Source organism: Mobula hypostoma, chromosome 1 (assembly GCF_963921235.1).
Source record: "Mobula hypostoma chromosome 1, sMobHyp1.1, whole genome shotgun sequence".
Classification (NCBI taxonomy): Eukaryota; Metazoa; Chordata; class Chondrichthyes; order Myliobatiformes; family Myliobatidae; genus Mobula; species Mobula hypostoma.
Genome location: NC_086097.1, coordinates 87,606,373 through 87,620,182, shown reverse-complemented (window position 1 = coordinate 87,620,182; position 13,810 = coordinate 87,606,373). Strand labels below are relative to the sequence as shown.

Genomic DNA, 13,810 nt, shown 5'->3' with positions numbered 1-13,810 from the left:
GCTGAACCAGTCAATTCTGGTGTTACTCGAGTCTTTAATAAGGTTAAGATACTCCCCTTAGGTGCAAAAATTTAGCTTTCCCTTCAAGCACTTTTGACATTTGCCACAACTGTCTCTATATCAGGTCACCTTTCAACTTTCTCCTTCCTAGACAGAGAAGTTCTTCATTCTGAGCTCTGTATTGCTCAAAGAATTTTGAGCTACAGGAGAAGATACAAAGTAAGACAATAGCAGAAATGCTGGCTAAGACTGAAAAGGCCAAAGCTGGAAAAGTTTTCACAAATTTCACAGCAAAATTTATCATCAGAGTACATATATGTCGTCACAAACATCCCTGAGATTCTTTTTCCTGTGGGCATTCTCAGGAAACCTACAGAAGAGTAACTATACACAGGATCAATGAAAGAGCAAGTAGACCATAGAAGACAACAAACTGTGCAAATGCAATAAATAACAAGATAAAGTGAGATCCTCAGTTGTGGGAACATCTCAATAGATGAGTGTAGTTATCTTCTTTTGTTGAAGTGCCTAATGATTGAGAGGTAGTAACTGTTCTTAAACTTTGTGGTGCAAGTCCTGAAGTGCTTGTACCTTCTACCTGATGGCAACAGAGAGAAAAGAGCATGGCCTGGGTGGTGAGGATCTTTGTTGATGGATACTGCTTTCCAACAACAGTGTTTCACGTAGATGTGCTGAATGTTTGGGAGGGCTTTACCCATGATGTAATGGGCCGAATCCACTAGCTTTCATAGGATTTTCCATCCAAAGGCATACCAGGCCAGAATGCAGCCAGACAATCAATACATTTTCCACTGCATACCTATAGAGGTTTATCTAAGTTTTTGTTGTCATGCCGAATCTCCACAGACTCCTGAGGAAGTAGAGATGCTGTAGTGCTTTCTTTGCAATTACATTTATATGATGAGTCTATCATTTTTTGGTTAGCAACTAGCATTTTCCAACCACTCTCAGGGTAAAGTAGTATTCTCCTGTGACTACAGAGTCATAGTGTTGCAAAGCACAGATATGGGCACTTCAGCATACTGGGAACATACTGACCATCAAGAACAATCTTCGAGTTACAGACTTTAGTTTTGAACATGATCGTAAATGAAAACATCCACTTTACTGGAGGGATCCCATCACCTTGGACATGCCCTCTTCTCATTGGTACCAGCAGGGAGGAGGCACACACTCAACGATTCAGGAATAACTTCTGCCATCCGATTTCTGAATGGACATAGAATACATGAACACTACCTCACTACTCACTTTTCTCTTTTTGTGCTATATTTATATTATTACTGTAATTCACAGTTATTTATTATTGCATATAGCAATGTACTGCCACCGCATAACAACAAATTTCATGGTATATCCCAGTGACATTAAATCGGATTCAGATGCTGGGGAAAAAACCCTGAAATCTCCATCAAATCACCACTAGACATTTATGAAGAAAACAGCTTCAACAATGTTAGTCCTTGCAGTTAGTTTTAACTTGCATTTCTATTATTGTCTTACCTTGCACCTTTTCCTATGCCAATAAATACTTTGATCAATTCAGAGGTCAGAACGAAGCGTATAATCCAAATATGGTCCAATTAAGGTTCTACAAAAGTTTAGAACTTCTCCTTTGTCGGGCCGGCTGGTGGCGCCATGACATCGGCACCGGACCCGGGAGTGCAGGTTCCCGGGTTCGAAACCAGTCGGGTCGGTTCCCGAGTACGCTTTCCATCTGTGCCGGGTTGAGTGTTGAGATCACAACTCGACTTCGTAAAACAAAGGGGAAAATACCGCAAAAATTTCTGTGTGAGGAGAGGCGCACCACACAGTTTCTCTCTCACTCCGCGCCTTGTAAAAAGTCATGAAAAAGACATCATCATGCACAGACTCTCACACAGGCACACGCCAAAAAAACTTCTCCTTTGTCAAGAAAAGTTTGAGAAGCGACCTGATAGAGACAGTTAAGATTATAAAGGGATTAAAAAATAATAAAATGAAGAGCTGACATTCTCAATATTGATGCAATAGAGACCTCTAATACGAGCTATAGTCAGTAAATCAAACATCTGGGCTGACATTTCGATGCGGAGTATTGAGGGTTTCCTGTAACTGTCAGTGATCTCATGTTTCTGACGTGAGGTAACATCGGATCCTTGAAGGAAATGCAATGGATGTCATGGTGCGGCCAGTTCACATTTTTCCTTCTCAACGTATCACTAAGATATCTGAACCTACAAATTCATCACTGACTAGCAACGTGAAACACATCATATTGTACCAGATGTTCACCATATACCACTTATGAAATTCAGTTCCTTTGACGCCAGTCGGATCAAATTCTGGATGTACAACAGGCGATCACCACCAAACACTACAGCAACACAAGAGACTGCAGACACCAGAATCTAGAGCAACAAACGATAAGCTGGAGGAACGTTTCAGGTCAAGCAGCGTCTGTGAGAGGAATGGAGCTGTCAACGTTTCCCTTCCTCCCACAGATGCTGCTCAGCTGTTGAGTTCCTCCAGCTGCTTGTTGTTCCAATGCTAAAGAATATGTCTGCTGATTCAAACAGAGAGGAATTTACAGGCAATTATCTTCTCAGTTTAACAGTGGCATTTTTGGGGAGTGGCTGCCCACAGACTAACTACTGTATTTACATCTTCTCAAAAGTGACTCCACTTCCAAAATCCATAAGATCTTTGAAGATGGCTGGTAGTTAAGAAGGTATCTACAGAATCACAAATTCTCTTCTACTTTTCCTTTTCTGCTTTCAATGCTTCCAGAAATCAACATGAGCTTTGTTGTTTGGCATTGTTATTCCTTCATTAAATCAACAAAGTCAACAAACTTAAAGTTGTACCCGGGTCCTTTGCAAGATTTCAGTAGGCCACGGCCAGATACGTCTTCCTGTTGTGATTACTGCCGCAGAAGAATGGTTCCAATGGCAGTGCAGTAAAGAACCGAAGAGCCAATCCTGCAATCTTAAGTAAAAACTCCTGAGAAAGACTTTACAGTCACCAATACTGACAGAATATGCAGTCCTTTGCCCTATCAAGTCCATACTGGCAATTCATCACTCAATTTACCTTAAACCACTTTCATTCTCCCTACATTTCCTTCGACAAGATAAAACCACTTCCCTACACTCTAGGAGCAATTTACCACAGCTAATTAATTGACAAATCTTTGGGATGTATGATGAAACCAGAACAAATGGAGGTAACCCGTGTGCTTACTGATCAACTCCATACAGATCACACCAGAATAAAGGATGAAAATGAGTTGTTGGAGCTGGAGATTGCTGTCCAGTTGCACACTATATTGCTCGTGTTCTTATGGAAACCAGTTGCATGCTATTCCTTATGCTCTGGTGGAAACATTTATAATTATGCAGAACTAATGCAATTAATAAAATTACTCTGAAATCAAAACTGTGGGACTAAATAGAAAAACACTGACTACTGGAGTCCTGTGATTTTCACAAAGCTAGTCAACTCATTTTCAATCCTCTATTCAAAATATCTGTCATACTGAAGGCTGACTAAGCCAATAAACTCTTGGAATTCTTTCCAAATTTCATGCTGGCAACCAATATTCTGCAATGCTCCCCTTGATAAAACGATCTTCCAAAAGTAGGAATGGGAGAAAGAGAACAACAGAAAGTGCAGTCATTTAAACATTCATGCTGAATTTCACTTCAAAAGCAGTCATCAAGCACAATGTTAATTTTCATTCTGTTGCAGATTTCCAAACAAGGCAGCATTCATATTTGCAGAGTGGAAAGATTGAGGAGCAGCTAATGAATTGTTGAACTGCAAGATTTAAATTAGGATTTAGTCATACTTCACCACCTCCCTTCGGAAGACGAGTGTGTAGCTGCCTCAAGTTTGCAACTAAAATCTTCAACCACACTAAATAAAGGTCGTCTTTTTCCCCATGGTTACAGCTCAAACAAACTCAACCTGCTTGCTTTAGATCAATAAAAGGATTTTCCTCAATAGAGGTTTGGATGTTCCTGTCAGCAGGTTATTCAGAAAATAGTATTTTCCAATTATTTCCAAATGCCTTTCCCTGCCCTACAACACATAATTATCATTACAAAGAGTGGAAGAAATACAGCAAACCATCAAACTTTTTTTATTGGAATTGCATTGAACTAATATCACTACAGTATTACCAACAAACTTGGAAAAATTAGATTGTTCATTTGGTCCTCATTAATTTACTTGGAAAAGTTGCCAGCAAAGGAGTGCAGCGCTGCTCTAAAGCACAGCCAGGTAAAGCGGACTTAAAGGCAAGACTCATCTGCAAGGAGTCTTTCTTTGCTCGTGTTTCTGCAACAAGAACAATGAAAACCTGCACTACAAGCTTACACTGGACTGAGAAAGGGTCCTGCAGACATTCTTGGAAGTTCCCTTATTACATCCTGACCACATGATATCCGACAGTATGCTTGATCACATTATAAAGTAAATAACCGTTGTAAATATAAAGTCTGTGCCTGCAAGAAATTAGGCCAAGCCTCAACTCCCACACAAGCACAACCCATCAAAACTAGCAGCCAGGATTCCTGATCTCCAACCTTTCACTATTATGATGAGGGGGAAAAAAATCTAATTTCAAAACTCCATTCATCAATTACACCCTTCAGATGACAGACTGATTGGAACTGCAAAGCAATATAATCCCATCCCATAGGATATTTTAGAACACTTGATTCCAGTAAATTTCCATTTGTTCCCTCATGAGCTTTCAGCTATTGAACTGCCAATCATTCACTGAACTACAGAAACAAGGTGGTCTTACGTGTTACTGGGAAACACCAAAGGACTTCTGTTGATCAACTGTTTCACCACAGAGACTTAAGCCTTCATCTGCCGGGACAAATGTAGCTGTGGAAAGAAAATATACTTTTAAACACAAATTCACTGGTTTAATTCTAGTTCAGCAATCAGTAACATCTCAAGTTGTCAAAGGCTCCGCAACTATTATTTCAGAGTATGAACAAATTCAACATTTAAGAAAATTAGGTTAGTAGAAAATTCAGTTACAGGTTTATTATCATTGTAGGTCAAACTACACTCAAATGGCTTTTGTAACAGTTATGTAAAAAGTTGCTAATGAATAGGCTGGGGGATGGGGGGGTGTGGTCTGTAGACTGCCGAAGGACAATGATTAAGTGGATTGAATAATGTAAATAGAACTACCTGGTCTATCCTATTCAGTGGTACATTTGGACTATAAACAGTGTATAGTAAACAATAATTGTGTATTCTTTGGAAATGATGAAATCTTGGTTAATTACTAGAATGGCTAAAAAAATTTTATTACTAACTAAAACACACAAAATTCTGGAGGAACTCAGCAGTTCATACAGCATCCATGGAAATGTATAGTCAACCTTTCAGGCCAAGGCCCTTCTTTAGAACGGGAAAGAAATGGAAAAGATTCTAGAAAAAAAAGGTGGAAGAGGGAAGGAGGATGGTAGGAGAGATAAAGGGCTGGAGAGGAAGGAATCTGACAGTGAACCATAGGAGAAAGGGAAGGAGGAGGGGAAGGACTCAGGGGAAAGGCAGGTGAAAAGAAATCAGAGGTCAGAGTGGGGGATGGAAGAGGGGACTTGGAGGGAAAATATTTTTCACCAAAAGGAGAAATCAATACTCATGCCATCAGGTTGGAGGCTACCGAGATGGAACACAAGGTGTTGCTCCTCCTTATGGTGACTTCATCATTACACAGGAAGAGGCCATGGACTGACATGCCAGAATGGAATGGGAATCAGTATTAAAGTGATTGGCCACCAGGAAATTTTGTGTTTGGCAGATGGAGCGGAGATTATTATTCTTGGTTGGGGGCAGCAAAGATCACAGAGGGGGAGCAGTGTGAGAGGGTCTCACTGAAGTGCTGTCGAAAAGAACACTTTTAGTTTGTAACTCCAAAACATAACAACTAATTGAAAGGAAAACAAGGGAGCCAGGAGATAAACATGCATATCTAACTGTTGTGCATGAAAAAAAATCACAGGGGATCAGTAGTTTGAGATATTGAAACCACCCTGTTTGGCACCAACAATCATTCCACAATCAGTCACTTGATCACATGTCATTCTGATAGTTGGTCAGAACAACACTGAACCTGTTGACAATGAATGTCTGCATGCTTTTACGCACCAAGTTGCTGCCACATGATGAGCAGATTAGATATTTGAATTAACAGGTATCCCTAATAAAGTGGACACTGCATGTATATTCACATTATGTTTCCTACAACTAACCATATCATTAAAAAGCCAACATGTTATTCATTTATTATCTTTGGTGAACCATGTTCTCTACTTCTCAATTTTAATTATTTCAATCAGAAAGGACAGAATGGACAAAACATTCACAAAGCAAAATGATGCATAGCAATACACACACATTTAAATGATCAGTCAACAAGAATGAACGACATTAACATTCCCAGCACAAAGCCACAGCATATGATATTTCTGGAAACCAGCCACAACCAAACAGGCAGAAGCACTTGCTTCTGTTGATTAAATACAGGTCTCGATTAAAGAGTGGTTTCAGGTCCAAACAAGGAACCTGGATGTTTATATTCAATTTCAATCTCTTTTCATAAAATTAATTTAAACAGCTTCGATGAAGTTCCTACAGAACCAACCATAATGCAGCAATAGGACTTGTTAAATTTGATGGCTGACTGAAATTATGAAGGGTCATAGCAGTGTTCTCTACCGATGATGCTAAAGTTTACTGTTTGATTGGAAGCAGGGGAAGGCACTATCTTTAAGCTTCACTACATATTAGTGAGTGGCCTTCAGTAACAGACATCTCACCTCTCCCAGGAGTTCCAGGAGTCTCCTGCATATTGATAGCGGCTCCCTGATGCTAGCAAATTATATACAATATCCCGGAAATCGATTTTGTAGAGAGGCAGAGGGGAAAAAAAAGAAAGAAAATGAATGAATCCTGCTTGATCTCTCTGTGCGAAGTAGACCTATCAGTTTTCTCTGTGGGCGGGCTTTACAGTCGATCTCTCTCTCTCTCTCTTCCATATTCCATCAGTTCAGTTACTGCCGTCTGTAATGACGCTGAAATCATCCGGACAACTGTCGCTGATGAAGTACAAAAGCCTGGCAAAAAAATTCCCAAGGTTGGCAGTGACAACCTGACTACATGAGGCTGTCCAATATGGGTGGGGAGCATTGGCGCCTTAGAGCGGATTAGAGAGGGGTTTAAATTGGAGCGAAATTCCAAAATCGCCCACTAAGACCTTTTTAATAACGTGCTCGCAGCAAGAAAATTCTTCTGGGTTTTTTTCCTGAAACACTACCACTTACAGGTACATCGAAGCCCGCGATGTGCTGGGTTTAAGCGCAGCCATTTTCAGAAGAAAAACTGATTTTAATAAAAACCCGGCCCCCACCGAGGTCTCGTCATTAGGACAGCCAACTGTTTACCTGTGCTGCGCTCTTTATATGCATTTTGAATTACACTTTATTAAATAATATGGTAATATATTGTTTTATGTGGTGTGCGTGATATATGCATTGTGGCTACACCATGGTCCGGACAGAGGTTGTTTCATTTGTGGACAATCAGCCAGATGACAATAAACTTGAACTTGAAGATACAGAACTTCTAAATCACTCATTTAAAATCCCCCATTTCGATGTAAAAATATTAAGTTCTGATCCCGACTATTGCAGGCTGTCTGTGTGTGTGTGTGTGTGTGTGTGTGTGTGTGTGTGTGTGTGTGTGTGTGTGTGTTTGTGTGACTACAGACGTACATGCGATCGGGCGTTGTCCGAATGGACGTTAAGTGGCACACACCTGTAATAAGGATACACCTTATGCTTTTATTTCTTTTTGGAACCACACCATATTAGGGAGGCTAAGTGCAGGGAAGGCTGCTCAAGTATTTCACAGTTCTTTTCAGCAGAAAACCAAAGTCTGACAGAGAAGGTCACTAGAGCTGAGGTGTACTTTACATCTTTCATCGTTGAGCATAACCTGCCATTCCAGGTGTGTAAGCACACAGGCAAGCTATTCAGGAAAATGTTTCCTGATTCAGAAATAGCAAAAAACTATGTCTGCTCATCAACCAAAACAGCAGCTATTGTGAACATGGCACATTAAGACAGTATACAGAAGTCAGCTGTCTCACAAAACACTTGTGAATCTGATGTCTTGCAAAATTAACAAATTCATTGACACAGACTACTATGAGTTGAGACTTCCGGTTGAGACCTCCCTGAAATGAGTTTTTGCAGGGTGGATGTCTGCAGTAACACAGGAAGAATTCCAAGACTGAGCAACAACATCCCTCAATTCAAGTACATAAGCACCCAAAGAGCACTAATTTGTTACATTGCTCTTGATTCAACATACTCACTGAACATTAAAAATGACATCCATTTGGGCTGCACGCTGCATTCTGGTAAATGGTTCCTTACCCTCCACCAGAGCCCACAGTTTGGAGTGACAAAGCTGCATGTGAATGCTGGCATGAGCAGTGTACCCATTCATCACTCAGATGTGGAGCACAGGGCTGCATCAGGATCAGCACTCACAAAGGACTGAGGTAAGCATCAGGTTCCAGGCACACTTTAACAAACAACACAGTATTGCCTCCTTTTTAACACTGATTTCATGAACGTTCTCATTTCTGGGAATGCATCCAAAGCACTAAACTTACACAGAAAACAAAATGTTTCAAATCTCCAAAAAGTGTTGTATGAAATTAATTGTACCTAAAGTACCTATCAACAATGAGCATCAGAATTTTTATTTATAAAGGAGAATTAGTACCAAGGATTTGTTCGGAAGCCCCACTGGCATTGTGAAAATCAGACACAGAATTTCTGAGGTCTAAAACTGCAGCCTACAGCAATAAGCTTTTCCATATTCAGTGGACCTAAAGCCTGTAACAATAATCACAGAAAGGATTTGTGCAGCCAAAATACAGCTACTAACCAATTATATTGACTGTGATGAAGAGCTTTGATTGATGAGAGGTTGGTTATGGCAAGACTCCAGCCTCAGAAATGACTGGATCACCTTTTGTTTAGCTATTGTCACAACAGGTCAACAGCGGATACTATCGCAGTGGCTCTAAACTATTCTGGACCATCTGGGCAACATCAGGCTGCTCCTCAATGACGACAGGTCATCATTCAAACCAATCCCCCTTTCCAAACTAATCAAAGTTCTAGGTAAATTTATTATCAAAGTACATACATGTTTGTCACAGCCAAGAAGGGCCAAAAGGCCTGTTTCTGTGCTGTAGTTTCTATGGTTTTTCTATGTCACATATACAACCCTGAGATTCATTTTGTTGCAGGCATATTCAATAAACTCATAATAGAATAATAACCATAATTAAATCAATGAAAGACCGCACCCATGGGACACTCAACTAGCATGCAAAAGACAACAAACTGTGCAACTACAAAAAGAAATAATAATGAATAAATAAGCAATAAGTATCAAGAACATGAAATGAAGAGTCCTTGAAAGTGAGTCCAAGGGCTGTGGAAGCGTTTCAATGATGCGGCAAATGAAGTTGTGTGAAGTTATCCCCTTTGGTTCAAGAGCCTGATGGCTGAGGGGTAATAACAGTTTCTGAATCTGGTGGTGGTGAGTCCTGAGGCTCCTGCACTGTATTCCTGATGGCAGAAGTGAAAAGAGAGCATGCTCTGCGTGAGGGGGGTCTCTGGTGATGGGTGCCAATTTCCTGCAACAACAGTCATTGTAGACGTGCTCAATTGTGGGGAGGGCTTTACCCATGAATGACTGTGCAGTGTCCACTACTTTTTGTAGGATATTCCATTTAAGAGCATTGGTGTCTCCATACCAGGCTGCAATGCAGCCAGTCAATATAATCTCTACTGCACATCTATACAAGTTTGTCCAAGTTTTAGATGTCACACTGAATCTTCGCATACTCCTAAGGAAGTAGAGGCACTATGGTGCTTTCTATGTAATTGCCCTTACTAGGGCCTAGGGCAGGTCCTCTGAAATGATAACTCCAAAGAATTTGAAGTGGTGAAGAAGATCAGCAGCTGATTCTCCGATGAGTACTTGCTCATGGACCTCAGGTTTCCTCCTCCTGAAATCAAAAAAATCAGCTCCTTAGTTTTGCTGACATTGAGTAAGAGAACGTTTTCATGGCACCACTCAGCCAGATTTTCAATCTCCCTCGTATATGCTGATTCATCACCACCTCTGGCTTAGCCTGCAGTGGTGTTGTCAGCAAACTTGAAAATGGCATTGGGAGCTGTGCTTAACTGCACAGTCAGTCACAAGTGTAAAGTGAGCAGAGCAAGGACACAGCCTTTTTGTGCACCTGGACTGAGGGTGATCATGGATGAGATGCCGTTGCCAATCCAAACTGACTGGGATTTGCAGTGAGGAGATCGAGGACCTAATTGCACAAGCAGGTCACCAATCTTTTTCCCAAATTACACCAGTTTTACTATAGATCTGAGAGATGATGGGAAAATTGCTTAGTGATGTGAAAGAATAATAATTTAATTAAAAGCTTCAGCTGAGAAGCATTGTGAAAGCTATGCATTAACATCTTCTTTAGAATCCAGGCAACTAATTCCCTCATGACAAACAACTTGTTTTCTGTTCACAATAGTGTTCCTTTGTGTTGAAAACTGGAGTTGGTAATTCTGCTTTCATTAAGGTTTAACCAAAAACTAGTTTCCTATGTTCCTATATAAGCTACTTCAGATCAGGTCACACAGTAATTCCACTTCTCAACTAACTTTCTCCATAAACCTTTTGTACCATATTCCATCACCTTCCCCAGATTTATCTATTCTCTAGGGGAAATCTACACTAGTCAAATAACCTTCCATCTTTGGGATGTGAGTGGAATCCAGAGCACTTGGGAAAGAAAAGCAGGGTGATCAACAAGCAGAGTGAGCAAACTCCACACGGACAGCACCAGTGGTTGTTGTATACCGTCTGCTGGAGACAGCATCTCCATCAACTGTGTCACTAATTTAAGCTTGGTGTGGCGATTCTGAAGACTGCATTCAAATTTAAACTTGGAAAAATCTGGACCCACTCAGAAGAAGGACCCTAAATTTCATTTTCCCTCCATACCCACATTTCTGACAAAAAACAAAAGACAGAGAGGAAAAGAAAAGCAGAACAACTTCACAGAAAAGCTTACTCTTAAAAATTTTGAATATGGGAAACTTTACATAACATTTGTTAATACAGGTAGCTTATAAAAGAAAGCAGAAATTCCTTACATAGTCAGAAAATGCTGAAACATTATATACTCCTTATCCTATAGCCTTGTTCAACCACCAAGCAAACTGTGCTCCCTTCCTTTGACATCAATATGCCAAAGCTAACAAGCCATTTCTGGCTCTTCCAAATTCAGGATTGGCACTATACAGTGATGTCAGAAGGACCATCTCCTGCCAGACTCCAGCATTCATATCACATTACAGCCACACTTCATTCCACTTCAAAGCTATTAACTCCTGAGGGGGTCCGTGAAAAAGTTCTATTCGAAATGGGGACCTTTCTTGTCATATTTTGGGAGTCTTAAGGAATTACCTACCAGTTGAGGGCATTTGATTGTACTTGGGGATTTTCCCCCTTTTAACATGCATATGGTTTGCCTCGTAGGTTGTTTGATGCATTGTAATATGAGTGTATTCTCTATCATCTGACGTGTTGTGGGCCTTCGTCTTGAAGGAATGTGGGGTTATGGCTGTGTAATGTCCGTACTTGTATTTGTGAAGTGTTGTATTGTAAATATATTAGCTGCCATGGTATGTTCAGGGAGGGCGGGTAAGGGGAGCTTTGTTTAGGAGTAAGATATAAAAGCAAAATGGAGGAACATGTAATGCATTATGTATTCTGTCATTCCTTCAAAAAAAAATAATTTTTTTTAAAGCAGCTATTAACTCCAATGCGAACAAAGCTCAGAATCAAAGCAGATTCTGCTGATTCCCAGGATTAAACCCCTCTTCCAGCAAAGCATAGAATCAATCCTTATGTGCAGCTAATATCCAATTCTTCTTACTCAACATTGTCAAAAGGGGCACCTGGTACATCTTGTACAACTTTACTGTATATTCCCAGGTTTTAAAAGGATAACTGATTGCTAATCTAGTGGATTCCAATTAATTGGACCATCCGTTAGTCAGGGCAGTTGCTTAACTGGGACATCTCTTAAAGAATAAAATCTAATTCAGGAAATAGCTGGGACTCCCTTTGTTTATTTGGGGCACTATGCTGCTTTATTGAGACAGGAGACTATTGCTGAACAGCACCTAACTAGCGTCAGTTGCGTGCATTTGAGGGGTCATTAAAACACTACACTGTGCTTAGAGCAAAGTTTTTAAATAGCCCCAGTTGCACCTGTTTGCATTCAAAAAGCAGTGACTTTTGTCACTGATAATTGTCAAGAATTAAGCGATAAGACAATTCAGAGCTTTGCTTGCTGCTGTTTCAAGCATTTAGGCGAGAAATGATCGGGAGTGAAAATGAAACAATTTCACTAATTCTAAAAGTAAGGACCTACAAAGAATTTGAAGGTATTGACAATCACCTAAATGTTACAATGAAAAATGAAGATTTGAAGATTGCAATCATCGAAGGCATTTTATGAAGGCAGTCCATTATCTGCACAAGATGTATGCACCGATTTTGTTCACTTATAGACTATCAAAAGAACATGGCAGTCTAGACTGGACGAATTCTTGCATTGATAACGGTCAACAACTAATACACAGTTTTATTGTTTTGTAAAGGTATGGGTAATGATCTAATTTGTTATGTATTTCACTTAAAAACATAATTTGTTACTCAGTTAAACAGTAGCTGGCTTTTTATATACCTTTTTAACTATTTCCATGAAACTTTGGCTAGTTGGGACAGCTGCTTAATTGGGCCAAAATGTACTGATCCTGATGTGCCCCAATTAACCAGAATTCACTGTAGATAGATATAAAATTGATGTTGACTCAGTTACAGAAATCAAGCATCCCACAGGTGCAAAATAATCCTGCGTTTTTATACAAGAACAAATAATTTCTGGCTCAACACAGTGGCAGAAGAGATCCTCTGGTACAATATATTGAGTCATGCAGCTTTGACTCTGAAAGGTTAATACTTAACCAATCTTATTCCAAGCTGATGGATTCCAATTATACATATCCTCCAGCTTGCATTGAACTTGATTTAATATAAATCATAAGATATTGAACAGGCTAGGTGTATATTCTCAAGTTCCAAGTTCAAGTGTGTTTAATTGTCATTCAACCATACCCATGAATATAGCCAAACGAAACAGTGTAACTCTAAGACTAAGGAGCAAAACACGGTACCAGCAGTCACACAGAGCACAAGACACAAATAAGATATCAGTAAAGTACAATCATACATGAAAATACAGTCCAAGACCCGGAGCCCATGAATATTGTAGTCAGCAGGTTGTCTTTAGCCGAGCGAACCCCGGGGGCAACACAGACTCCAGCTTGGACACTGTGCCACAGTGCCTCCGGTGAAGTGCACCAGCTCCGATGTTTCCCTCCTGAGCGGCTGTAAACAGGCAACACTACGAACTGAGGCATAGTCCTCGCTATGACTGAGGCCATGTAGTTCCCCCATTGTTCACCGATAAATCAGTGAAATGGACTTGCAGCATTTCACATTAACAATGTCCAATTGGGTCATGCAATCACAAGAAAAGTGACTAAGGCAATCACGCACTGTTAAACTGCACACCGCCTTCGTACACTAACTCCTCTCTAACACAGTTAGC

General features: G+C 40.2%; 1 protein-coding gene across 11 annotated transcripts in view; it reads right to left on the bottom strand.

The window, feature by feature from the left end:
* sipa1l1 (signal-induced proliferation-associated 1 like 1) overlaps positions 1 to 13,810 on the bottom strand; it is a 444,836-nt gene that overhangs the window by 331,511 nt on the left and 99,515 nt on the right. For 9 of the 11 annotated variants that reach the window (XM_063052303.1, XM_063052321.1, XM_063052293.1 and 6 more), the window contains one exon: positions 4,814 to 4,899. The exons of the other annotated variants lie outside the window; for them this stretch is intronic. The gene's annotated coding sequence lies outside the window, so the exon portion shown is untranslated. The remainder of the gene's footprint in view (positions 1 to 4,813; positions 4,900 to 13,810) is intronic. 11 annotated transcript variants of the gene reach the window in all.